The sequence below is a fragment of the Desmodus rotundus genome, chromosome 7 (assembly GCF_022682495.2).
Source record: "Desmodus rotundus isolate HL8 chromosome 7, HLdesRot8A.1, whole genome shotgun sequence".
Classification (NCBI taxonomy): Eukaryota; Metazoa; Chordata; class Mammalia; order Chiroptera; family Phyllostomidae; genus Desmodus; species Desmodus rotundus.
The window spans coordinates 32,088,555-32,114,074 of NC_071393.1; the positions used below are offsets into that span (position 1 = coordinate 32,088,555).

The following is a 25,520-nucleotide window of genomic DNA, read 5'->3' on the forward strand; positions in this document are numbered from 1 at the left end:
GTTGCTGTTCTAAACCAAGAGGGAGGTGTGGAAATGAGTGGACGGGGACAGCCTTGGATGAGCCAAGCTGGCTTCCCCTGCGATGATAAGTGCAGGGAGAGGTTGTTCTGCCCGGCAGGGGCGCCTCCCCCAGGGAGCTTATGCCCTGAAGTAAGTAAGGCAAAGGCTTTCCTATTTCAGCTGAACTTAGTGTCTTGTGCTTGATAGTTGATTCTTTTTGAAAGTATTGTGGCGGTTCCAGGCTCTTTTGTACTTTTTCCTGAACAACAATCCTATTGTTACACAGTCAAGGTTCCAAGACAATACTTACTCTTTGCATATTGCACATCTCTTTTCTCACAGGATTCAAGTGATTGAATCCTCAGTTCTCTTCCAGGCTACCCTGAACTCTCACTTAACTCAGAGCTTTCTAATCTAAGTGTGTTGTGCTTTCTCAAGAGCAGACTATAGTTTTGAATATAGACGTGTTAAAGTTACCTGGCATATTGGAAGCCTTGTGCAGCAAATAGTTCATTTATAGTAGAAAAAGACAGACATCTGATTTTTAAAAATATGTATCTCATGTTTCTATATCAGAATGAAGGCCTTCTGTATTTTTTTAATTTTATTTTTTATAACCTTTCTGGCTTTTTTAAACAATACAGCTAGAAAGGAAATTATAGGCTAGCTTCATTGTTTGCATTTTTTAAAGGAAAAAAAAAAAGAAGAAAACCTGTCATCCTGAGCAAACTGATTGCTTTCAAAAGTGAAAGTAGTCTCTTTAGCCAGCTGCCCATGAAACAACGTGTTACTGGCAGCCTCTTTCCCTTTTTGTTTCATGCGGTGTGTCAGCAGCAAGTTTGCCTCCAATTCCTTTCTTTTAAATAGTTGGTCTCTGTTATTCATCTGTGGTAAGTGCATATGTAGCGGGTTTAATGTTGCTTGTAAGTTACAGAACAAGCTGACTAAGATAATGTAAGGGCATCTTTTGTTTTTATTCAATCTATCTTATTCTGTCACGCCATTTTCATGTCTTTGTTCTTTAGTCAACCTACCCACATTTTCGTTTCTCATTTTATGTATTTACGTATTTAATACGAGGGGTGTGTGGTAGAAGATTCTAAATATCAATTTCTAGTTGTTCCTTTGCTTGAAAGGAACACAGAAGACATGGTGCTGCTTTGGCGGTCTCCTTCCTCCCCTGCTCACTCTGGCCAGTTTGTCCTGTGCATAGGCAACTCTACCTCAGCTAGCTGCTTCGGTGTCAGAAGCCTCTGAATTGCATGCTTGAAAGACACTTCCATATGGGTCTGGTGTCCTGGTGGCAGTATCACAGGTGGATACAGCATGTGTGTCGCATGGCAACAATGAATTACACTCGAACAAGGATTGCTGGGTGTCTCTTTTGTTAAGGTGCTTGGATCCTTCTACAAAAAAAACAAGGGCTGCAGAGGGTGAGAGAAAAGACATCAGGAAAACTGAAAAGCCATAGGGAGACCAAAGACTAGCTGTCCCCCCAGCTTCATGATGTCAGAGTGAATGCCAAAGGGTAGATTTGAGGTTTTCTCCTTCCTTCCTTCCTTCCTCCCTCCCTCCCTTCCTCCTTTCCTTCCTCCCTCCCTCCCTCCTTCCCTTCCCCTCCCTTCCCTCACTTTGTGTTTCATTCTTTTCCTATGTTTCTCTTTTAATTATTTTCACTCTGTCTCTCTCTCTGTTCCCCCCCACACCTCTCTTTCCTCACTCCCTTCCTTCCTTCCTTTCTTCCTTCATAAAAAGTTGTTCTGTGGCAAAGCTCTATCCCCTTGGGACAAAGGAGATCTGCTCAGATCCTATTCAGGAGGCAAATATCTTAAAGAAGAATGGTGCAGGGCAGGGCATCTTTCCATTGGTGTCGTTCTCAGAGCATCACCATGGAGGTGGTGTTCAAGTCAGGGGCCAGGGAAAACTCAAATACATTTTCCGTTTTGCAATCAACTGCACAGTGAGTGTGCCTTCCATTGGTAAAGGAACAATGAAGAAAAAGAAAGCCCTGTGTCTTAAACATTGGCAATGAAAGAATGGTGGAATGGAAGCCAAGAATCCTGCTGTGGTGGAGAGAGGGCAGACTCATGAGTCCACCATGGTCAGATATTTCACTTCTTAACAGCTCCCTCAGCAGAGAGAAATAATGACTCCTGAATCATTTCGGAATCAAAAAGTTTAAACATTATCTCAATGATGCTATATCATGTCAGGTAATAATGATTGTCCAGCTTATACCATAATCAGTCTTAGTTATTGACAATCTATCTCTTAATCATGTTTAGCAAATGAGCACTTTGGTATAAAACATTGAAATTTGAGAGCATCCCAAGACCTCATATTTCTAGTTGATCATTTTCTGGTAAAATTATTCTCAAGGTTCATTTGTAGCCAGGGAAATTCCAGGAAAAATGTGAAAGTTGTTTATTTTCAGAACCTTTATACCATGTGTCATTTGGGAAGCAAAGTAAACATAATGCTTCTCAGTGTTTTTCTAGCATTATTTTTATTTCAGTTTCTGGTGTTCCTTTTTATTATCATTCCGCATTAATTCTAATTCATCTTTACAAAAGAACTGGGTGACAAAAAGAAACCAACTAAAAACAGGGCAAAAAAAATCTTCATTCATTTAATATAATTTTATTTTCCAGACACGGGTGGATAGTTTGGAGATACTGGCCTAGGAAGATGACAACGGTTTAAAAAATAAAATTCATAAGAAGTTACTTTTTCAGGTAATAGTATTTTCCTATAATTTTCTTCAAACTTCTATCCTCAAATATTGAAAATCTTTAGGGTATGCTTCAATGATGTAATTATGAAGAACAACTGCATTTTAAATTTGATTTTCAAAAATAACAACTACTTTGATAATATCCATAGCCATGAGTATGGCAGTTCAACATTCAATTGTACGGGGTTCCAAAGTTTTTTGAAGGTGAATACTTAACATTGCTGATGTGTTTTGACGGTGATTTTGGCAGAACTCACCTGAAACCAGTAGGCACTGGCCTTAAACTTTATGCTATCTTTGGTAGTTAAATTTAAAAATATAAATATTAGAGAATTGTGTCTAAAAACTCCCTCATATGATCTAAATTCCTAGAAGATTTGGCTTATTATATAAATTGCATAATAATAATATTGATACTTTAACTCTAGTCCTAGATTGGTAATACTGTGTGCATTTTATGGTACTGTCTCCATGCATGTCCCGTGACTAAAATTTGAGCTCAGTTGTCTTGATATATGAGGTCTGTCCAGAAGTGTCCAGCCTGTAATATGAAAAATAGAGACATTTACTAAAGAGGATACAAGAGACAAGGAGCATCGTACATAGGACAATGATGCTTCAGTACCCTTCAAAGTAGGTGCCTTGGGACCTCACACAGTCCTCCCAATCACCATCAGCTGCCCCGTCCTATTTTTCTGAATCTCATCAACGGTCTGAAATGTCTTCCCTTTCAAAGATGATTTTAGTTTTAAGAAAAGCCAGGAGTTGCAGGGTGCCAAATTTGGGCTGTTGGGGGAGCTGAGTCACCTGGGTGATTTGATGTTTCACCAAAATCTCTGCATGAGACGTGATGCATGAGTAGGCACATTGTCATGATGAAGCTGCCAGTCACCAGTTGCCCATAGCTGCAGCCTCCTGAATCATCCAAATAGTTTCCATGGAGGAATGTTCACACTTAATGCCACATTTGATGCAGGTTTGTTTTTCTATTCACTCAATCATTTTGAATGAGACAGCCATACAGTACACATGTTCACTCAACAGCATCTACCGCCCTCACTGACTAGTACAGTGAAGTCGTCATTGTTCATGCATGCGCACTACAGTCCAGTCTCCTTGGCTGCCAGGTTGCATTGATGTAGCATAAACCATTCTCGTTACATGAACAATGCTGGACTTTTTCTGGATAGAGCTCAGCACGTAGCTTCCTTTTAGTGTTATTGAAGGACTTTGTATCAATTAAGCATTTGACAAATTACCTTATACTGATCTTGCCATTGTTTAGAGGAATTGCCTATATATTCCAACTTAAGTATTAGTATTATTATCTAAAAGAGCCCCACAAAATTTTGCTTTAATAAAGCAAGACAAACTTTGCTTTGAAAAGAACCCTTATTTTTCTCCTCAACACAAAGAAGATTCTTGAAGGAGATATTCAATTAACATTTTGGAAAATAGCTATTGCCAAACAAACCACTCTTCTACTAGGTCAATGTTTGACTTTCTTTCTTTCTCTCTCTCTTTTTCTTTTTTTCTCTTTCTTTCTCTCTTTTCTTCTTTCTTTCTTTCTTTCTTTCTTTCTTTCTTTCTTTCTTTCTTTCTTTCTTTCTTTCTTTCTTTCTTTCTTTCGTTTCTTTCTTTCTTCCTTCCTTCCTTCCTTCCTTCCTTTCCTTTCCTTTCCCTTTCTTTCTTTCTTTCTTTCTTTCTTTCTTTCTTTCTTTCTTTCTTTCTTTCATCTCTCTGTCTCTCCTTCCTTCCTTCCTTCCTTCCTTCCTTCCTTCCTTCCTTCCTTCCTTCCTTCCTTCCTTCCTTCCTTCCTTCTCCTTCCTGTAGCCTGGGCATCTTCTGATTTCTCTTTTATTTTCTGAAATTAAAATTGGCTTGTTTAGAAACTAGTGTTGCAAACCATTTGGAATGTATAATTTCTCTTTGTCCTGTATTTGCCAAAAAATAAAAAGATTCAGAGATGCCTCCCAATTGAAACACAGCATTGAACCCCCTTCTATGGACTTTGAGGTACAAATTTATGAAGGTGGTTCCACTAAATGACTAAATGTGACATTCTGACAAATTTTTTATCCGTTGCTAGCAAATATTGTGTTATATATTTTAATAAACTTGAAAATAACAATTAGTTCTCATCACTCTGGGAGCCAGGCCTATTTGTTTGTGCTGTAATAAGAGCCCCAATGTCACACATCTTTTAGCGATCAATCCCCAACAGTGTTCACAGTGCCCATCTGTAAGTGCCTCTGGCCCCACACCTCTGTCAGAGAGATCAAAGGAAAACAAGAAGCTCATAGTTTACTTTAAAATCTTGTGTTTTGTGAAGGAAATGAACATTTTAAGATAAAATAAAGATTATTTTTGAGGAGACTGGTTAGGATTCCACTTTCACCTAACACTTGTTTCTTTTTTTTCTTTTTAAAAATTATTATCTTTTTATTGTTGTTCAGTTACAGTTGTCCCAATTTTTCCCTCATTGCTTTCGACTGCCATGCCCGCCCCCCACTCCCTCAGTCGGTTCCCATCCTGTTGTCCATTACTGTGGGTCCTTTATCCATGTTCCTTGACTGGACCCTTCCTCTTCTTTCCACTGTTATCCCTCTCCCTCCTCCCCTCTGGTCACAGTCAGTTTTGGATCTAAAAGTCAAGTCACAATGCTGCAACTTAATTCTGAGATTTGGTAACTTTACATCCCCAGTGGATTCCACATAACTATATGACTACAGACAGCTCTTCCATGATGAAGCAGGCAGATGGGGAAGCCATTCTGAATGACTACATCTCAGTCTCTGTTCCCCCTGCTGCTGGGTCCCTGTGTTCTTGCTTTCACCTTTCAGGTTCTGTAAAAAATGGCCTGCTCTTTACTCTGAATAATTCCCAAATTAATCTTGTCTTGTTTGTTATAAGTAAGTTCCCTGGATTCTTAAGAGTGAAATGAATGTTCATGTGTTGAGGCAAAGGCGATCATGTTTTTGAGAAACTGGATCTATAGATGTTGCTAACAAAAATGAAAATATGTCTCTTTGTAGGTCCTGCAAAGGTATGATGGTATATTTTCCCCACATATAGGGAGGGGGGATTATTTCACTTTCTATCATGTGTCCTTGAAGTGCTGATTAAAACTATGTTTTCAATAAAATTCACAAAAGGAACCATTAATGAAAGCTTGGTGTCTTGGATGTTCCATTCTCATAACTAGAAGTTTGGTTTTGAAGTAAGGATATTATGTTGACAAATGAAATATTTGTATGAGAAAGACTCAGAAACAGATTCATTCCCACATTCTCAAACAGTTTTGGGGGAAGCAATTATACAATTTCCTTTCTGGAACAAATTTTATTAAATATACCAACACTTGCTCAGTATTGGTGTTTGAATGAGTAATGGTGGTGAGAGTGAGGGTGGGGAACAAAAACACATATTTTCTTGAAGATGAATCTTCCAATGTAATATAGCTGCAAATCTCCTCTAGAATAGTATTAAAAATAATACTTACAACCTCATTGGCAGTGCTTGCTAGTTTCTTCAGCTGTTTATCGGAACGCAAATGGAAAAGGACAGCTTTACCATCTTTTTTCATGTAATTACATGTATTTTAAAAAATGGACTTGCCTTTGGGCTCTGAAGTGTTTTTCTTTCCCTACAAGTTAAAGAATTTCCTTTATTCCACTGGTTTTCTATACTGATATCACTTTGCCAAGATTGTGTGTTGAGGACTGAGTAAATGAGTGTTTTGTAATATTCAACAGCACAATGTTGAGGTTCACCTATAGCCACTGTATCTGCAGTGTGTGAAAACAAAGGGATGTATGTGGGGAAGAGTTCAGATGCTGCTACTTAACTTTTGCTCTCTAAGAGCAAGATGAAGTCTTTACATTTCTAGCATAAAATAATAAGATGGCGGAATCTTTGGTTGGAATAATGGCTTTAACATTTTGTTTTCAGACATGTCAAACCTCAAAACAAAAGAAGATACTGAGGCCTGTTGCCACAAACCCGTAGATCCGAACTTGTGGTGATAGTCCACACAAGCTTGTGTCTATAGGTATGTGTCTGTTAGGCAATCTCACTGACCGTGGGCCTTGCCTGTGTCTCACTCAATATCCCATCAAATTCCTTCACTCTCCCTCCCTTCCCCCTAGATTCCTTTAGCAATGATGGACATGAAAAGAGGGCCTGATACGGAGAAAGGAGACTTTCTGTTCTCAAATGAATGAGGTTCTTCAATAATTAATTTATAGACTTGACCTCAATTCCCTTATCACTTATAACTAATGTCCCCTATCAAATTGAGAGTCTAGGACTGCAGATGAGGCAGCAAAAATTTGAGTGACTCAGACAGCTTTTGTTGAGTGACGAACAACTAGATACATAAGCAAGGGTTTGTTTGGTTTTCTGGAAGTGTGACTAATTGTTTTTAAAGCTATAATCTTTTTCAGAAACACACAGCAACTTGTGTACAAGGCCATTTTCACTCTGGTTTGGGCTGCACTTTGTAGCAATTCTTCCTCACATTTTGTTGTCCAAGTGCCTTCTAATCAGTCCTTATCTTTAAAAGTAAAATTAATGGGAGGAATAAATGTGCTTCGCTATTTATATTTCTGTATATATCCTGTACTGTAAGAAAAAAATTATACAAAAGAAATGGCCGGTTTAGGCCCAACTTCATATTTGGCCAGTGTCTTCACCGTGTTTAAAAGGCTGGAATTGAAATTATTTTATTCCTTTGCCTCTTAAATGTCACCATTGTGCCAAGATTGGAAAGTCAAACTGACCACAGATCAAAGCAAAACTGGCTGCATTTGTCTCGTTCCAATAATGTGAGCTGAGAGTCTGTAAACAGGATCCAGGGTGAAAAGTTGACTCCATTCGAATGACTTAAACTTTGGCATTCCTTTTTGGTCCAACATAGTGCCAGGAATTCCCTTAACTTTTTGTTCATTTATGTGCGTTTTTTTTTTAAATAACAAAAATAATCAATATAAGGTACAACAGTTATTGAGTTAAGATCAGCAGAAAGTTTGAAATACAAATACATTTTATTTCATTAAATGCTGTCTCTTCTTAAGAGCCATATCATTCAAAGATAGCTAGAACTCTTCTATAAAGTATATAAAAATTAAATTTTGTATGTCAGAATTAGGAAGGCCCCAATAACATCACATATGTTTGAAAGGTAGAATATCAAGCTCTGCAAATGCTACCCCCAGAGGATATTGTGAATATGCATTTCCTTTATGTTCGTGCTGTGTAGCATTGAGGAGGGCTGTCTGTAGATTTCAACTCCCAGCCTGCCAGGAAGTCATTGCTTTATTATAGAATGATGGAATGTTATATCCAGAAGCCAAAAACTGTCCCCATTGGTGTGTATCATGTATCATTGTTTGCCCAAGGCCTTTATCCACCCATTAAGCAAACAACATACTTGGTTGGTTTTACATGCCTCTTTGATGTGGTTGACCAAGAATGGATACACTGCTAGCAGATGCAACTTGTACCTACTCTGATAAACACTTACACTTACGTTTGATAAAGGCAAAGTCATGTCGCATCATCTCTTTAACTTGCTGTTAAGTGTGCTACCAGTGAGACCAATGGAGTTCACGAATCCAGAAGATGCTGAGCTGCCTATATGCCTTGCATAAGGCTGACACAGGACTGCAGGATGGACAGTAGGTGCCCATGTGCCCTGCTCAAGGCTGACACAGGACTGCAGGATGGACAGTAGGTGCCCTTGTGCCCTGCTCAAGGCTGACACAGGACTGCAGGATGGACAGTAGGTGCCCATGTGCCCTGCTCAAGGCTGACACAGGACTGCAGGATGGACAGTAGGTGCCCATGTGCCCTGCTCAAGGCTGACACAGGTCTGCAGGATGGACAGTAAGTGACTGGCAGGTGGTTTCTTTTAATGAGAATTTTTAAACCAAAAGAAGAAAGATTACACAGAACAGTCAATTTTTTCAAAGTTTCTAAAAGGCCTAAGACATTTGATTCACCTGGCTAGAAAACTTTGTAGTGGAAAGCCCAAAGCCCCTGGACACTTGTTACAAGGAACAGGATATTAAGTATTTTACATTATGATGAAATTCAGTATTTTTCCCTTCTTCCATGTGAATGAATGGTGCTATAAATACTAATTATTCCTTTGGGAATCCCATAGCATGGACCAAATATTCTACAGGAAGCTGCAGATTTTCTGGTTTCCCCCCAAAACACTGAAATATATTTGTTTCAGTAGTCAGGATTGCATGGAAGTGTAGAGAGAATGGGAATAAAGCAAACTGGTTTTATTAAAATTCTTAAACCATTACTATCAAATACATTGATTATACTGTAGCACTGAAAAATAGTTTAGATATTTTTTAAACAGAAAAAATTTTATTCTAGGAATTTCACTTGATGAAGTAATTCACTGCTTATCACCAGAATTTGGGGGAGATGGGGGAGCTGAGATTGAGTTTTGAAAGGATTACTTGTTTGTATTCCAAATTGATAAATTGAATTTTCTACATGGAGAGAAAATGACATGTGCAGGGTAGAATTAACTTTGAATTTTAGGTTAATATAATTTCTTACTTTTTAATGAGCTTCTCAGTCATTCCTCAGTTTTTGTTAGGTCCCATGGATCCTGTCCCATGACTATAGTATTTAACCTCCTCAGATGTCACCTAGCCTCTCTAATTAAGATTTTTGAAATTTCTTGTTCCTAGAATGGTGCTATAATTTTACAGAGATGCCAATATAAATGACTCTTCAAAAATTTCAAAGATTTATTGCAACCAACATCATACTCAGTAAAGTGTGAGCTGTAATAGAGTGACCTTTTTCTTTTGGTGTATCCACATAGTTCAAAAATGTTTAAGATTCATTCACTCATTAATTCAACAAACCTTTGTAAATGCTTACTATTTGTTCAGCACTTTGCTAAAGATTGAGGCTATAACTATTTCTTGAAAGACTGGAATCTTTTTCACACATTAAAATTTAGAACTGTTAAGAGGAACCATCTAGGTATAGAATGTGTATTGTTCTCCCAACATAAATCTTGAAGCTATAACTCTTACTTCAAAAAACTAATTTTCTGGTCAGGAGTCCCTTTGGAGAATTGCATGTCAGACATTCTTACACGTGTTTTAATGAATCACGTGTTTTCATAACATTTGCCCAACTTCCAAGAACCTAATCAAGTACAGAGTATGTTTACCCATGGGGAGTCCCTGCTTTTTGTAACTCCAGATACTTGTGGTGTTGTCTGAGGTTCGCTCTTCTCTTCATCTGGGGGGATTGATACTGGGAGTGCTTAAAACCACAGTGTTCTGTAGACTGAGAGTCTCCACCCATGCGTTCAGAACACCTTTGGAATAGATCTTTTAAAGTTAAAAAGTACAATAGATTTTCTATACTTAAAAACATTATAACTACAATTCTCCTGTAAGTGCTCCTTATATTAGTTTATTTTTCCTCTTTTCAATGAGACATTTTGTCACATCATCCCATATCATAATTACATGTTATTACATGTCTACAATATTTACACTAATTATGTAATAAGCCATAATTGCACTAATACATAGTAATAGGCTAAAATCAGTATAAATAAACAAGGAAATTCACACAAGCAAAAGAGCAGAGTATTGAAAACCATTAGTATTCCAAGACCAACATCCTTTTATCTTTGACCACTAGAAGTTACACATGGAGAAAGATTCTTTTTATTTTCAGACATTTGAAAGATCTGTAAGTTATACGTTTAAGCTAATGTACTAGCATTTTATCACATCAAAACTTATCCTCTCTTTGTTGTATCCTCTTTTGCTAACTCTCATCTGCCCTACATTGCCTTATTTCCCATTCTAAAGGGTGGTTACAAAATCAGGAAAATAGTCAATACAAGAAAAATAAAAGAAATTCAAGTGAAAATGAATTATATTTTATTTTAATATCCCAGTGAATATAAAATCTTACATATAAATGAGTATCTAGAGGCAGAGGACTCAGAGTTAACTTTTCAAAATAATATTGTACTTAATTTATTTTTAAGAGAGGGGAAGGCAGGGAGAAAGAGAGGAAGAGAAACATCAATGTGTGAGAGGAACATTGATCACTTACCTCCCACCTTGGACCTGGCCCACAACCCAGGTATGTGTCCTGACTGAGAATTGAGCTAGTGGCCTTTTGGTTCACAGACTGTTGCTCAATCCACTGTGCCACACCAGCCAGAGCACAGTTAACCTCTTGAATTTCCACATGAGATCTGGACTTGAGGCAAACTTGCCAGGTTGAGTTCAGCCATCCTGCATGTCCCCTTCTCTGGATCTCAATAGCAAACCCACTTTACTCTAATTGAAGTTACAATGTAAGTGGAAGAGCAAAGGACCTGAGAAAAATAATCATCTGGCCGTTAACTTTAGGTTGGTACTCCCACTTCATTCATTCATTCATTCATACATTTTTGTTTTCATTCAGCAAATATTTCTTCCTCCCTTCCTTCCCCCATTCCTTCCTCCCCCCTTCCTTCCTTCTTTCTTTCTTCCCTCTCTCCCTCTTTCTTTCTCTCTTTCTTTTTCTCACCTTCCTTTCAGGGAGAGAGGGTAAGGGAAGGTAAACAGAGAGGGAGAAAAACACCAATGTGAGAAAGAAACATTGATTGGTTGTCTCTCTTAGCATTCCGACCCAGGATCAAACCCAAAACCCAGGCATGTGCCCTGACCAGGAATTGAACTGGCAACCTTTTACTTTGTGGGATGACACCCAAACAATTGAGCCATACCAGTCAGGGCACAAACATATTTTTTAGATCTCTACTGTGTGTTAAATAGTAGGCATGCAGCTGGTACTAGATTTGCAAAAGTGAGTGGCTCATCCCTATTTTCAAATAGCTCAGTATCTAGTGAAGGAGACAGACATGTAAGCAATGCCATGGTGTTAGGGTTACATTATGCATGTATATGTGAAAGTGGGAGGTTATCAGAGGAAGAACTGTTTGGTTTGAGGTTTGAGGGATGAATGAGAGTTTGCTTGATGAAACTAACTTCCCAGTGCATCTCCCAAACCAGGCAGCATTGATGCAACAGAGGTCACCTCCTCAAAAAAGCCACCCACACTATGATAGAGGTATGAGGGCACAGGGGTAGAAAATAGTCCTTTTCCAGGTTAGTGGAGAAATGCTAAATCTGTAGCATTTGGACCTATCTTTTCAACACAACCAGCACCGTAGTATTATCACCCTTTGGTATCCCACGTTCTTAGAGACTCCTCCATCTGTAAATGCCTAGGCCCACCTGTTTTGTGAACAGCTTTTACAAGGCAAGATCAGGCTCAAGTGAAGCAATGAAGAAAGATGAGCATCAAAGACCACAGAGCAGTCCTCATGGGAAATACAAACCTGACTAAATATGAGTTCACATGGCGATGGGATGTCACCAAGCTTGTGAGCCTGTCTGCTACTCCAGCATCTCACTGGGGCTGAACACAAAAGAAAGGCTCAGATTAAAAATTCATAGAACAAATAGGGAAATTTACTATCATACCTTATAAAGAAAATAACAGCCACATTTTATGTTGCTGAATAAACTGTTGGGGACAGACTTTATGGAAAATGCTGAAACATTCAACTCTGGAAGGAGGAGCACTTTATAAATATATGAATTATGTAATATATATGATTGATACTGTTGAGTGAATGCCCAAAATTTCTTCTATTATTGCCTTATCTCTTCTCAGAATCTTGTCTATATCTTTTCCCTGTGTTTTGGCTTAAGCTGTTTCTCCTCGTTTATTGATCTTTTAGAAATTCGAGTTTTTCAGTTTCACCATAGAAACATTCATTTTCCTACCCTTTTTCAATTGTCCAAGTTTAAATATTGCTCAGCTTCTGTGTTTTGTCCGAAGATACCAAAGGTCACTAGATTGATCAGGACAAATGCCATTATATAAAATTACCATAATTTTGAAGCACAGAGAATTTCAAGAAGACCAATCCCAAGTATTTCCTCTCTTGTTTGTCTGCACAATAATCTAAAGCTAAGGTTCTCGTGTTATTTTCCCTACTGTCAGACCCCTTGATGTGTTGTCCTTTATGCATGGCCCAAATAGGGGACAGCATGAAGATCATTCATAAGACTAACTTGCAATTTTATTGCTTAAGAAATAGTAGCTTTCCAGCCATTGTGACTGCATGCTCCCAGGTTGAGGTAGTAGGTTGTATAGTTTAGAATTACATCAAGGGAGATAACTGTACAGCCTCCTAGCTTTCCTTGGGTCTTGCACAAAGCAACATGCCAAGAACAAAGCATGATTCCTTCGGGCCTTTTTTCCCCCTAGGGAAGCCTATGAAAGGTAAGATTGGGTACAATACTTTACTGGTATTTTAGAATTCAGTTTTTGTTTAATTCTTGTACCCACACTGTATGTTCTGTTTCTTGGGGTTGAATTCTGTTTTACCAAAAACGGAAGATTTTGAGGAAATCAATATATCAGTTATCCATTGTGACAATAATACTACATAAGAATAACACCAAACCTCAGTGGCATACAACCAGAAATACACATTGTGCTGTGGCTAAGAGACATAGACTGGGCAGATTCTCTGCCTCATTCATTCTGGCTGTAAGCTGTAGAATGGGGTCAACTGGGTGGAGAGACAATTCAGTTCTACTCCATGTGTTACATCCTCCAAGAGGCTCCTCCTAGCACATTATCATGGTAAAAGCAGAAAGGCAAGGGTGAAAACAAGCCAAATGGCTTGACTATTTTGCAAGTTCCTGCCTGTTTTGTTTGCTAATACGTCATGATCAAAGGAAGTCACATGACCAAGGCTGGAGCTGTAGTGGGAGACACTACAAAGTTTCATGGCAAAGGTTGTGAACTGAGGAAGGCATGACAAATGGGGGCCATTTTTTTTGCAATCACATTGCACCTTCTCAGATTTCATCAAATGCAAGTAATTGCACACTCTCTACCTAGGAAGCTCCCAAGATCAAGAGCCATGTTTATGAATTCACACTTCTGGTTTTAAGTGAAACTGGTCTTTGTCTGAATGCTATTTACATCCCTGTTAATGAGATATGAACTATCTTCTGTGGAAAAAATGCCAAGAGACTGGAATGATAATAATGTGGGGATCGATTGTATTAGAATATAAGGCTTAGTCATTTCATAGTGATAATCAATGTTATGAACTATGGGCATTTTGCCTGACTTGGACAGAACTCACACAATCTCCAGAGTATATTAACAACAGACCAGCACTAGAACCTAAAAGTGTTGGCTAGAATGAGGTTGCCCCAAGCCAGACACATTTTAGTATAAAATGCAAACAGGTAGTCAGAAGGTACCTAATGAGGTTATTTAATTATTTTCTGGCATTTTAATATACAACATACATAAAAAGTAATGGTTTTATAGCTTCTAGCTATAGCTCACTCTAATCTACCTTTAAAAACTGAGATCCCAGTAGTGTCACCACTGTGATTCCCTGCTCCAATATTCCCACAGTGAGTCGCAGTGGTTGTTGCTGTGTGACTAGCTCCAGTTTCATGATGAAGCACAGCTGAAGGTTCAGGGTTAGTTTTAGGTCACTCTGAAAGTCTGCTCACAGAACCAGGGACAAAACTGTAAGTCTCCTGTACAGTCTTCATTTGTTAGCTCATTCATTTATCCTTTGGAGGGGCCTGTGGCCTTGCTCTAAAAGACACTGTCATTACTTTGTCACGTTTATTATGAGTTTGACATGAACCATAGCTGTTACCTCTGTCTTTGTTGGGTAAGAGTTTGTGTGTTAACCATCTGTAGCCACTTGACGTATAAGGACCTACTTAGTGCTATTTATATATTTGTAAAGTTTTTTTTTTTACTCAAGTTACCTTCCTGTACAAGGCAATAAGGTTTTGTCTTTTGAGGGGCATAAACTTGAGTGGTTTAATATAGTCATTTTTCCTAAGGCTGATTTGGTAGTAAGGTTGTATCTGCCAGAGTTTAAATAATGCCCTGTTTGCTTTTCAGAATGGCTATGGTGTCTAGGGGGGTCATACTCCTGTACTTTTCAGCAAATATCCATGACAGGACTAAGCATTTGTGAATGACAATAAATAAACAAACAAACAAATAAATAATGAATGAATGAATTAATTAATGTTGGAGGCCACATTAGACATATCTTTGTGTCAGTTTTAGCAGTAATGGATGGGTAAAGTGTTCTTCAAAGTGATCATTCTTTACTTTCTTCATTGGTGAGCACATGTTATATTTCCTTATAGAAACTCTTCACTGAATTTATATGTGACAAAGGAGCTCCTACCCTTTACGACAACATGGACGGAATGGAGAGCATTATACTAAGTGAAATAAGCCAGGTGGTGAAAGACAAGTACCATATGATCTCACCTATAAGTGGAACCTAATCAACAAAACAAATGAGCAAGCAAAATATAGCCAGAGACATTGAAATTAAGAACAAACTGACTGTAACCAGAGGGGAGATGGGAGGGGATAATGGTGGGGAAAGGGAAAAGGGATTTCAGGAACATCTATAAAGGACACATGGACAAAACCAAGGTAGGGGTGGGGTCAGGGATGGGAGGTGAGGATGGCTGGGCTGGGGGAGTACAGTAGGGGAGAAATGGAGACAATTGTACTTGAACAACAATAAAAAATAATAAAAAAAAATTTAGTCCCATATATTCCAAACATACCATTAATACAAATAACCATAGCATATTCTAAGAATTAATCCTAGGATTTAGAAAGAGGAAATAAAGTATTGCAGAATGCTACATTTTTAAAAAATATCATCAAGAAATGATATCTATACATATGGTGATATAAATGTTATTTTTCACATTTTAAAGTTTTTAAATTTTTTAACAATTTTATTGTCGTTATATTACAGTTGTTCCAATTTTTCCCCATTTGCTTTCCTCACCCCAGCCAAACCCCCACTCCCACAGTCAATCCCCACACTGTTGTCCATGTCCATGGGTCATTCATACATGTTCTTTGACTAGTCCTTTCTCCTTCTTTCCACTATTACCCCCCTCCACCCTTCCCTCTGGTCACTGTCAGTCTGTTCCATGTTTACATGCCTCTGGTTCTATTTTTCTCATTAGTTTACTTTGTTTATTAGGTTCCACTTATAGGTGAGATCATATGGTATTTGTCTTTCACCGACTGATTTATTTCATTTAGCACAATATTCTGTATTTCCATCCACGCTGTCACAAAAGATGTAGTTCCTTCTTTCTCTCTGCTGTGTAGTATTCCATTGTGTAAATGTACTGCAGTTTTTTGACCCACTCATTTGCTGATGGGCACTTTGGCTGCGTCCAGAACTTAGCTGTTGTGAATAGCACTGCTATGAACCTTGGGGTGATTAAGTTCTTTTGAATTGGTGATTTGGGATTCTTAGGGTATATGCCCAGGATACATTATTTTAATTTTCCAAAATGTGGTAATTTGATTCAGCTCTTTTCTAGCTCATTGATAAGCTTAAAAACAAATGTGTTGCTGGAATCTTGACCTTCTTCATCAGTCAGGGAGTGTTTTGCTGACACAACTTAAGGAGGCTCTGGCCAGTTAGTATAGTGAGTTTACAAACTTTCTTGAAGGTAGGTCATCTGCACTTTCTTATTTTCACATCACATTCTTTCTGACTTGGTTTATACATTGAACTAGTAAGTGAGAGTGCAGTTAGTCCCCATCCTGTACTAGGTAAGTGTTCACTTCCAAAGGCGTTCTCCTGTGGACACTTGCCTTCTCAAAGTTGACTTTGGCTCCTTGTCTTCTCTGAGCTTTCCAGAAGCCCCAATGAGAAATGAGTAGACTGAGTTTTTCTTATTTCAACCAATATATATTTTCTAAATACTAGTGCAAGCTTTGACTGCAAATAGAGTAACACCCTACCTCATTAATATTCTTCTCCCACTAGACTATTTTCCCTTTATCTCTTGCTCTCCAAATCCTAACCCCAGCAAAACACTTGTTTTTCTATTCTGAGTTAGACATATCTCTGGTGGTCTTTGATGGCTCATTTCTCTAACAGTTGTACTTCCAAGTTCTATTGAAAGCTTCCTTTCAGTAGTGTTTAGCAAAGTTTAGTAGTGTAAATCCCCTGAGATCTTGTTACTATGCAGATTCTGATTAAGTAGGTCTGAATGAGGCCTTAAATTCACATCTCACTCAATCCTTAAGTAAGTCTGATGCTGTGGGTGCCGGGGACACACTGCTGGATAGCACAGTTTTACATCATCAAATGCCTGTAAATTCCAGATGTCCAGGCACATAAGCTAAGGATAAGAAATTTGGAGACAGCTTCTCATCTTTAGAGAGGTACAGCAAGTTTCTCTTTTAATTGTAGTCACCCCACTTACCTTTTAAAAATATATTAGTACATTTTACTAGTACCGAACCTTAAGATGCAGCACTATGAAATCTGCATTTTAGAAGTAGTGACATTGTGACATTGAGTATAGTCCTAAGAATTTTTCAGTCATTCAACAGAAGCATCCTTGAATAGCTCAGGTAAAGAAAATTTAGCCGTGGGTAGGGTGGGAGGGTGGAGCATGAGTGCAGGTACCAAACCTGGTTCTGCCATACCCAAATCATTTAAACTTTCTGAACATCAGTATCAAATTATGTAAACCCAGAAGGGATAATTTCTGAGGCATCTTTAATATAGAATATTTTGCAATTCTGGGACTGTCATTCAGGAATCTTAGATAACAGTGACCAGAATCTTACATATAAGCCTCCATAGCCTTCTGCTTTGTAATGCAGATTGGGATTTCCTGGTTCCATTTCTGTGTGGTGAAGGAGACATGAACAGCAAGGTAAGGAACACTTTAGAACAATGGTTCCCACAATAAGCTATAAACACTGAATGCCACATTAAGGCAATGGAAAAAAGTATCCTAAGCAAACAGTCAATACTAATCCCCTTTTTCCTTCCATGGTTTGCAGATCACTAGTGTAGTAAATAAAAGTACATTAATTTCTCCCAGGTGAATATCTGTGCACAGAGTATGTTAGAGCACTAAATGTCACTTCATGGCAGAGAGCACCTCAGTGCGGAGCAGGAGAGGGACACAGAGTGTATGTGACATTCACCACCTCCCTCCCTGCTTCTTGTTTGTGCCTTTTCTAAACAAAAATTATGTGCTTCGTGCCCATCACCAACTGCAGGGGGGAGCGCAGGAGAGGCTCTGTGGCCATTCTCAGTCCTTTCACGTTGGTCACAGAACTCCCACTGTTCTGTGCTAATGCGAAGTGCAATAACGTTTAGCATTTGGACATCTCTGAGTCAAGAGGTTAACAGAAAACACATCTCCCATTGTGTTTCTGGAGCTCTGATACTGTTAAAGCCGAAAACACCATGGAGACAAATAGGTCTCTCTTTATGGAAGCTCTGGGTGAAGAGAAAATATATATGACATCTTTACGATAGGAGAGCCCTCTCTATATGGTGCATTACAGAAGGACGGAGGAGGGGAGAAGTTCATGTAGCAGTGTTCATGGTAGGGTTTGAGTCTTGTCTAGAAGGAGGTTTCTGTCTCATCTATGTTCTTTCCGTTAGTTGGATAAATAGTTTCAGTTCTGGTGGGGAGGGGTGCGATTTAGCCTTTGAAGGTACAAACTGGGGGAAAGAGGACTCTTTGGTTAAGCATAGTGGAAGTTTATGGGGAATTTCCTAAAATGTGACCAGAAGTCATATATAATGACACAGTTGCCTCTTTCTTTCCTATTTACTTTTGTACATCTTGCCTTTTCTGTTGTATGCTTCAGGGATCGGACTGTAAATGGATTTGTGAAAGGGAACCATGGAAAAAAACAATGCATTATAAACATAAAAAACAATGCATTATGCTGATATTTTTACCTGAAAGTAGACTGTGTGTTCTTTGTGGCCATATAAAGATCATATGCAAACATATTTTTGTGGTCTTATTATCCATTCACTTGAGAGTGTCCCTTAGGGAAATCTTAGTCAAGGTCTCTTCTTGTTCCTATAGAACTTAAAACAAAATTTGTTTTATAGTTTATGAATTGTGAATCAGAAGCTAAAATTAAGATGTTCCATTTCTTCAAGACCTAAAGACTTCACTCTGTGGTAAAAATAAATAAATAAGCAAGTAAATAAATAAATTCTGGATCAAAAATCTGTTTGAGGGATATTATCTACACAGCTTAGATATATCAAATAATTATCAAATTTTCTATGTTATAATGGTCTTAGAAACATTTGGAGGATATACACTATTGTATACCACTCAGTCTGGCTTTTGAGATGGTTGTTAGCAAGTGGAGATTGTGTTCAGCTTTACATCGAACTGAAAACTTTCAGACATGTTTCGAAACCAGACTGATGCACTGCAATACTATGTAATTGTTGGTTCAGTTGCAACAAATATAGCCAGATTTCATGTGTAAAGTTCATCAACTCCAGGAAAGAGGGAAAGGAATTCCAGAATGACTCATTGTTTAATGAATAAGGCCCCAAGTGTTCTGTGGTTGCCACTTTACAATTTGAATAAAATATATAGAATTCAAATCATAACTTGAATTCCAAATTCAGGAGATCATGCTCGATGGTGAGGCTGCAGTGTTAGGACAAATGCTGCTCTGGTCACCTGCTCCTCAGCAGCTTCAAACACGAAGGGGCACTCAGGACATGCGTTCTGTACCCTCTTGAGTTCCAGAGTGTTCGCATCTCTTTGTAGCTTTTCATTATTGACTAATAATAAATATCTAGAACAAATTAAATCAACCATAGCTAAAGGAGAATACATTCCCAAAGACTGAACAGAAAGGTATGAAATGAATTTTTGAGAAGTAAACCAAGAAGCAGAGTTTTCTGGTTAATCAATATAGTCTTTTTTAAAAAAAAATTGCTTTATATAAGATACATGAAAGACCAGTTTAAAAACTGAAGATTATATTCTGCCTAAAGCTAAAAGTATTCTAAATACACTGTAATATTCAAGATTTATAAATTATTCAGAATATTATATGCTTCAAGATCAACACTGTAAAGCTAAATTTATGTCTTAAAGTTCATTGGCATGCAGAAGTACCAATTATTGATCTCAACTTGGCAGAATATTTGTTAAATTAGATTTTGCCACTTACATTCTATGACTTAAGTTGAAAACTCATGTTAATATTGACTGCTTGATCTCATCCAATGGAAAAGTACCAAAGTATTCTTCTGCAAATTAAACGCTACTCTCAACCAATCCACCAAAATATTTAGTTCTGAATATAGCACATACGAAGTCAGTCCAGAAGGTATCCAGCCACATAAAATGAAAAATAGAGACATTTATTGAAGAAGGTACAAAAAACAAGAAACATTGTACATAGGACAATGATGCTTCAGTCCCCTTCAAAGTAGACACCTTGAGACTTCACACAGTTCTCCCAATCGCCATCAGCTGCCCAGTTGTATTTTCCTAAATCTCATCAACGGTCTGAAATCTCTTCCCTTTCAAAGGTGATTTTAGTTTTGGGAAAAGCCAGAAGTCACAGGGCACCAAATCTGGGCTGTAGATGGGTCTGAGTCACCTGGGTGATTTGACATTTCACAAGAAAACTTCAACAGATGTGATGCATGAGCAGAGACATTGTTGTGATGAAGCTGCCAATCACCAGTTGCTAATAACTGTGGCCCTCTGAATTATTGAAATTGTTCTTGCAGAGGAATGTTCAAGCTTAATGCAAAATTGGATGTAGATTCTTTGCTCTACTCCCTCAGTCATTTTACATGCGATGACCACACAGTACACATGCTTACTAAGTGGCATCTACTGCCCCAACTGCCTAGTACAATGAAGTCGTCATTGCTCATGCATCACATTCCAGTCCACTCTCCTTGACTGCCACGTTACATCGATGTCACGCCAACCATTCTCATTATATTAACAATGGCTGGACTTATTCAGGACAGACCTCATATATTACCCTGTGAACTTGTGTGATTTTGAATTTAGCCAGCTCTTTTTACTATTCTCTGTCTTTGCCAGATCATCTTTCTATGTTTTCCCATTCTGTGCTCAGCAATTGACCTTCATGGGCTGCCTCAACAATCTTTTGTGCCATCCTTCTGGCTTCTGAATGTGTTCACACAAAAAGAAGCACCTGCAGAGACCCAACGGAGAGTGCAGAGGTTGGGGTGTCTGATAGCCCTCACTTTCTTCCTGGACATGGGGCTGATCTGGTTTCACTCCTTACTGAAGGCGGCTGCACCTTGCAGTTCCAGTTCTCTCTTCAGTTCCTGAAAACCACTCCTTCTCCTTGTTTTCTCGGGCCTGGGTGTGGTAATAACTTTCCCCTATTGTTAGTTCTAGGACACTTCACCATCCCTTGTTGGTCTCTCTTAACTCCACTCAAACTTCATAAATACAATTGACCCTTGAAAAACACAGGTTTGAAATGTGTGGGTCCACTTAAAAGTGGATGTTTTTGAGTGAATGTGTAGCTGGTCTTCCAAATCCCCAGGTTTCTCACTGAGACTCAATCAAGGGCGGTTGCAGAGGCTGATTGTTGCATCGTTCTGCCCCATTGTGTATCCATGGATTTCAGTGTCTGTAGGGGTCTTGGAACCAATCTTCCTCAGATACTAACCCCCATGTTGTTCAAGGGTCAACTGTAATTCTTTTTCTAAACTTCCCCAGTTTCCCCATCTGAGTATTCACTTTTCTTGTCTGGACGCTAATTTCTACCTAAAGTCAGCATAAGCTATGTAAATAGAAATTAGTGATTCAGTTTCCATCCTGTGTGAGGGATATGGGATGGGGGAGTAGATAGTTGTTTTCCACAAGACAGTAAGCTGTAGAAGGGCAGGGACCCTATCAAATACCTCCTTTATAAGTCTTTACAGCACTTGCAAAGGGCTGAGCTAACGGTGCACAGCTAACAGTGCACTTGGAGAGTCTTACTGAGTTCCCCTGAAATACTCAAATTTGTTATAGGCTTAAATGGAACGTAAGCTCTTGACTCAGGATATAGACTTCAAGAAGTCAGGACCATATCATTTTTTTCAATGGCATGTTTAATAGTCTCACATGACACAAATATCATAGCCCCTCTGGCAATTCTAGCTGGATAAAAATAAAGATTAACTTCATGGATTAGGTTAATTTTGGTTTAATAGATGAGAAATAATTCTATTTAAAATATTTAGATCTAATTTTTCTTTAACATTACCAACTTATCCCTTTCTATTTCTTAGTTTTTCCCATTTCTACTATTGTTCATATATTTACTTATATTAACATAGTATTATATAATTTATATATTTTATAACATATACTGTATTATATATAATAGCATATAATAAATGATACATTATAATATAATCTTATTATATATTAAAATATATAAGTAAATATATGTTCACCTCTTCAGTAGTACTGATAATTTTCAGAATATAATCTAGGTAGAGATGTATAGTTGAAATAGGATTTAAGAATTACAGAGTGGGATGGTGAGGAGCCAGAGGAAAAAAGGAGGAAAAGAGAGGAGCTGCTGGCTGAGAAAATGGCTGTTGATAGTGGGTGAGGGGACATTGGAGGCTGAGAATGTCACTGGAACCATGTAAATAAAGAAGTTCCTCAAGTGACCTGGACCCTTCACACACCAGGATTTCGAACCGAGCAGTGAATCTCTCCAGTTTTCGTTAGACTCATGTGCAGTTCTAGTCACTGGAGCTTGCAGCTTAGGATGTGAGCTCCTGAAACATCTGGTGTTGTCTGTTTTTAGGCAGGTTCATGGTATAGACATGGACACTCAGTAGATGTGTCCAATTTAAATAGGCAGTTTTTACTCAGGCCTAAAGATGCTGGAAGATTTAAAAGCTGAGGCTGCTGCAGAATTTCTAAGTGACAGACTTCCTAAGTGCAATGTAGCTCCACATTTCAACAAGATCCAGGATTTTAGTGACACTTTCTATGGACAATTTCATGTAATTGTATATAAACTGGAGTCTGTCATATCCAGAAGATGGATAAATGGCATGCTGATATCTCTTCTAAATTGTGAAGATGATGCATTAGATCCAAGCTCCATTGTCCCTTTGATAGATGGGGGGACAGAAGGATTTAAAGGAAATGCCCAGGTGACTCTGCCCAGAATGACTGCTTGTGTTGAATGCATCCTGGAACTTGATCCTCCACAAGTTAATTTTCCCACATGCACCATCGCTTGTGTGCCCAGGCTACCAGAACACTGGACTGAGTATGCAAGGATATTGCTTGGCCTAACGAACGACCTGTTGGAGAAGGAATTCCATTAGATGGAGATGATCCTGATCGTATTCGGTGGATTTTCTAAAAATCCCTAGAGAGAGCACCACAGTATAACATCAGGGGTGTTACATCTGGACTCACTCGAGGAGTAGTGAAACGAGTCCAAAGGCAGCCATTGCAGCTGTGTGCGCCACTGAGGTTTTGAAAACAGCCCCAAGTGCATTTATTCCCCTTAATAACTGCTTGGGGTTCAGTGGTGTAAATGGACTGCACCCATGCACATTTGAAGCAGAGAGAAAGGAAAACTGCCCAGCTTGTAGCCAGCTTCCACAAAATATGCCATTTTCTCCATCAGCTAAACTACAGGAAGTTGTGGATTAGCTACCCAATAGGGCTTCTCTGCAGATGAAATCTCTAGCCATCACAGCCACAGTAGAGGGGAAAATAGAACACTTTACTTGCAGTCAGTAACTTCTGTTGAAGAACGAACAAGGCCAAATCTGTCCAAGACATTGAAAGAATCAGGACTTGTTGATGGGCAAGAACTGGCAGTTACTGGAATCAACACACGACAGACTATACTATTCAAACATCATTTTACTTCTTAAGGAAAATAAATAGAAAATTTATGGAAATGTTATATATTGTGAATGCTAAAAAAATTTAACTGATTCATTTTTAGCTTTACTGTTGCTGGAATTTCACTTTTTTTGTTTAAATATAATGAACCACCCTTTTTAAAGACAGAATTTGGAGCTGGTACTTGTAAGCATTTTCATTAATAATATGGGAAATGAAGCCTGGAGAGAGAGATTGTGATCAATTGCATTGCTTCTTTTACAGGAGACAAATACACTGTTGCATGTGAATTTTGTTATTATGGTGAAAGAATGCATTCCTCAGTTTTCATTTGAGCACCTACTTATACAAAATATACCCCGTCAAAGAAAAATAAGAAAACTAAGTTTTAAATAACATTAAATGTTATAACAACATCTGGAGCATATTGAACATAGCCTACATCTTGCTTGTTTAATATTCACTTAATGATGGCTGTCCAAATGAATATTAATTTTTGCAAAGGTTACCTTGTCCATAATAATTTGTAAATGGTGTTAGAACAGAATACCTGTACATGAAAATAGGAAATATTTTCAGGTGTTTACTTGCAGTGCTATAGAGGCCAATACGTACAACATTAAAGCCAAGACATGGATGTTTAAAATAATTTGATGTTTAAACAGTTATCACTGCTGCTTTTGTACTATTTATTAATATAATCATATATTGTCTACTTTTCTCACTGAAACTTTTTTAAAAAGATTTTATTTATTTATTCTTAGAGAGAGGGGAAGGGAGGGAGAAAGAGAGGGAAAGAAAGATCAATGTGCGGTTGCCTCTCGTGCACCCCCTACTGGGGACCTGGCCCACAACCCAGTCATGTGCCCTGACTGGGATTTGAACTGGTGACCCTGTGGTTTGCTGGCCGGCACTCAATCCACTGAGCCACACCAGCCAGAGCTCACCGAAACTTTTTAAAATATATTAAGGATAGTAAGTAGTTCTGTAGTATTGTAGGAATAATTTTTAAATGTGTAGCAAAATTACTAGTATAAAATTTTTATGGCACCTGAAAAAAACTACAGAGTAAAAGGAATAATTACCAGAATTGATACTTCCTTTTAAAAAATGGAAGTGCTTGGAACATTGTGAAGTCAGATAAGTTAACTTTGTGTCTCCCTGATAAGTGAAACTCTTAAAATAATAATTTTACTAGTCCTCTTGGGAAGTGACCAAAGCACTATGAGATAAGTTTAAAAAGCAAAAGAAAGAAAAGAAAAGAAAAAAGGAAAGGAAAGGAAAGGAAAAGGAAAGGAAAGAAAGGAAAAGAAAAGAGAAAAAGAAAGAAAGTGAAACTCTTAAAATGATCATTTTCCTCTTGGGAAGTGAGCAAAGCACTATTAGATAAGTTTAAAAAGCAAAAGAAAGAAAGGGAAGGGAAGGGAAGGGAGAAGGAAGGAAAAGAAAAAGAAAGAGAAGGAAGGAAGGAAGGAAGGGAGGAAGGAAGGGAGGAAGGAAAGAGAAAGAAAGAAAGGAAGAAAGGAAGAAAGGAAGAAAGGAAGAAAGGAAGAAAGGAAGAAAGGAAGAAAGGGAAAGGGAAAGGAAAGGAAAGGAAAGGAAAGGAAAGGAAAGGAAAGGAAAGGAAAGGAAAGGAAAAAGGAAAGGAAAGGAAAGGAAAGGAAAGGAAAGGAAAGGAAAGGAAAGGAAAGGAAAGGAAAGGAAAGGAAGAAAAAAAAGAAAAGAAAGAAGAAATGGAAAATAGTTTTGCCAACTCTTTCTTCTTGGCCTCTTGGAAAAAATCAAGCAAGTTCCCTATCTAGGGACTATTTCTTGTGGGCCAGACTGGATGATCTAATAGGTCTTTATAATCTCTAAATACTATGACTTTTATCTTCAAGTGAACTACATGGTTTATTTACAGAGAAACACACTCACAAGCTTAAGGAAATGCAGTATGACTAATGCTAAGAAAAAGAGAGCCA

At 38.2% G+C, this 25,520-nt stretch overlaps 1 long non-coding RNA gene and 1 pseudogene across 1 annotated transcript in view; both read left to right on the top strand.

Annotated features, from left to right (window-relative positions):
* LOC123479434 (uncharacterized) overlaps nucleotides 1-25,520 on the top strand; it is a 377,575-nt gene that overhangs the window by 299,064 nt on the left and 52,991 nt on the right. The window contains exon 5 of the long non-coding RNA XR_006655048.3: nucleotides 2,652-2,735. This is a non-coding gene — a long non-coding RNA (uncharacterized lncRNA). The remainder of the gene's footprint in view (nucleotides 1-2,651; nucleotides 2,736-25,520) is intronic.
* Nucleotides 22,256-23,585, top strand: LOC112301948 (NEDD8-activating enzyme E1 catalytic subunit pseudogene; annotated as a pseudogene).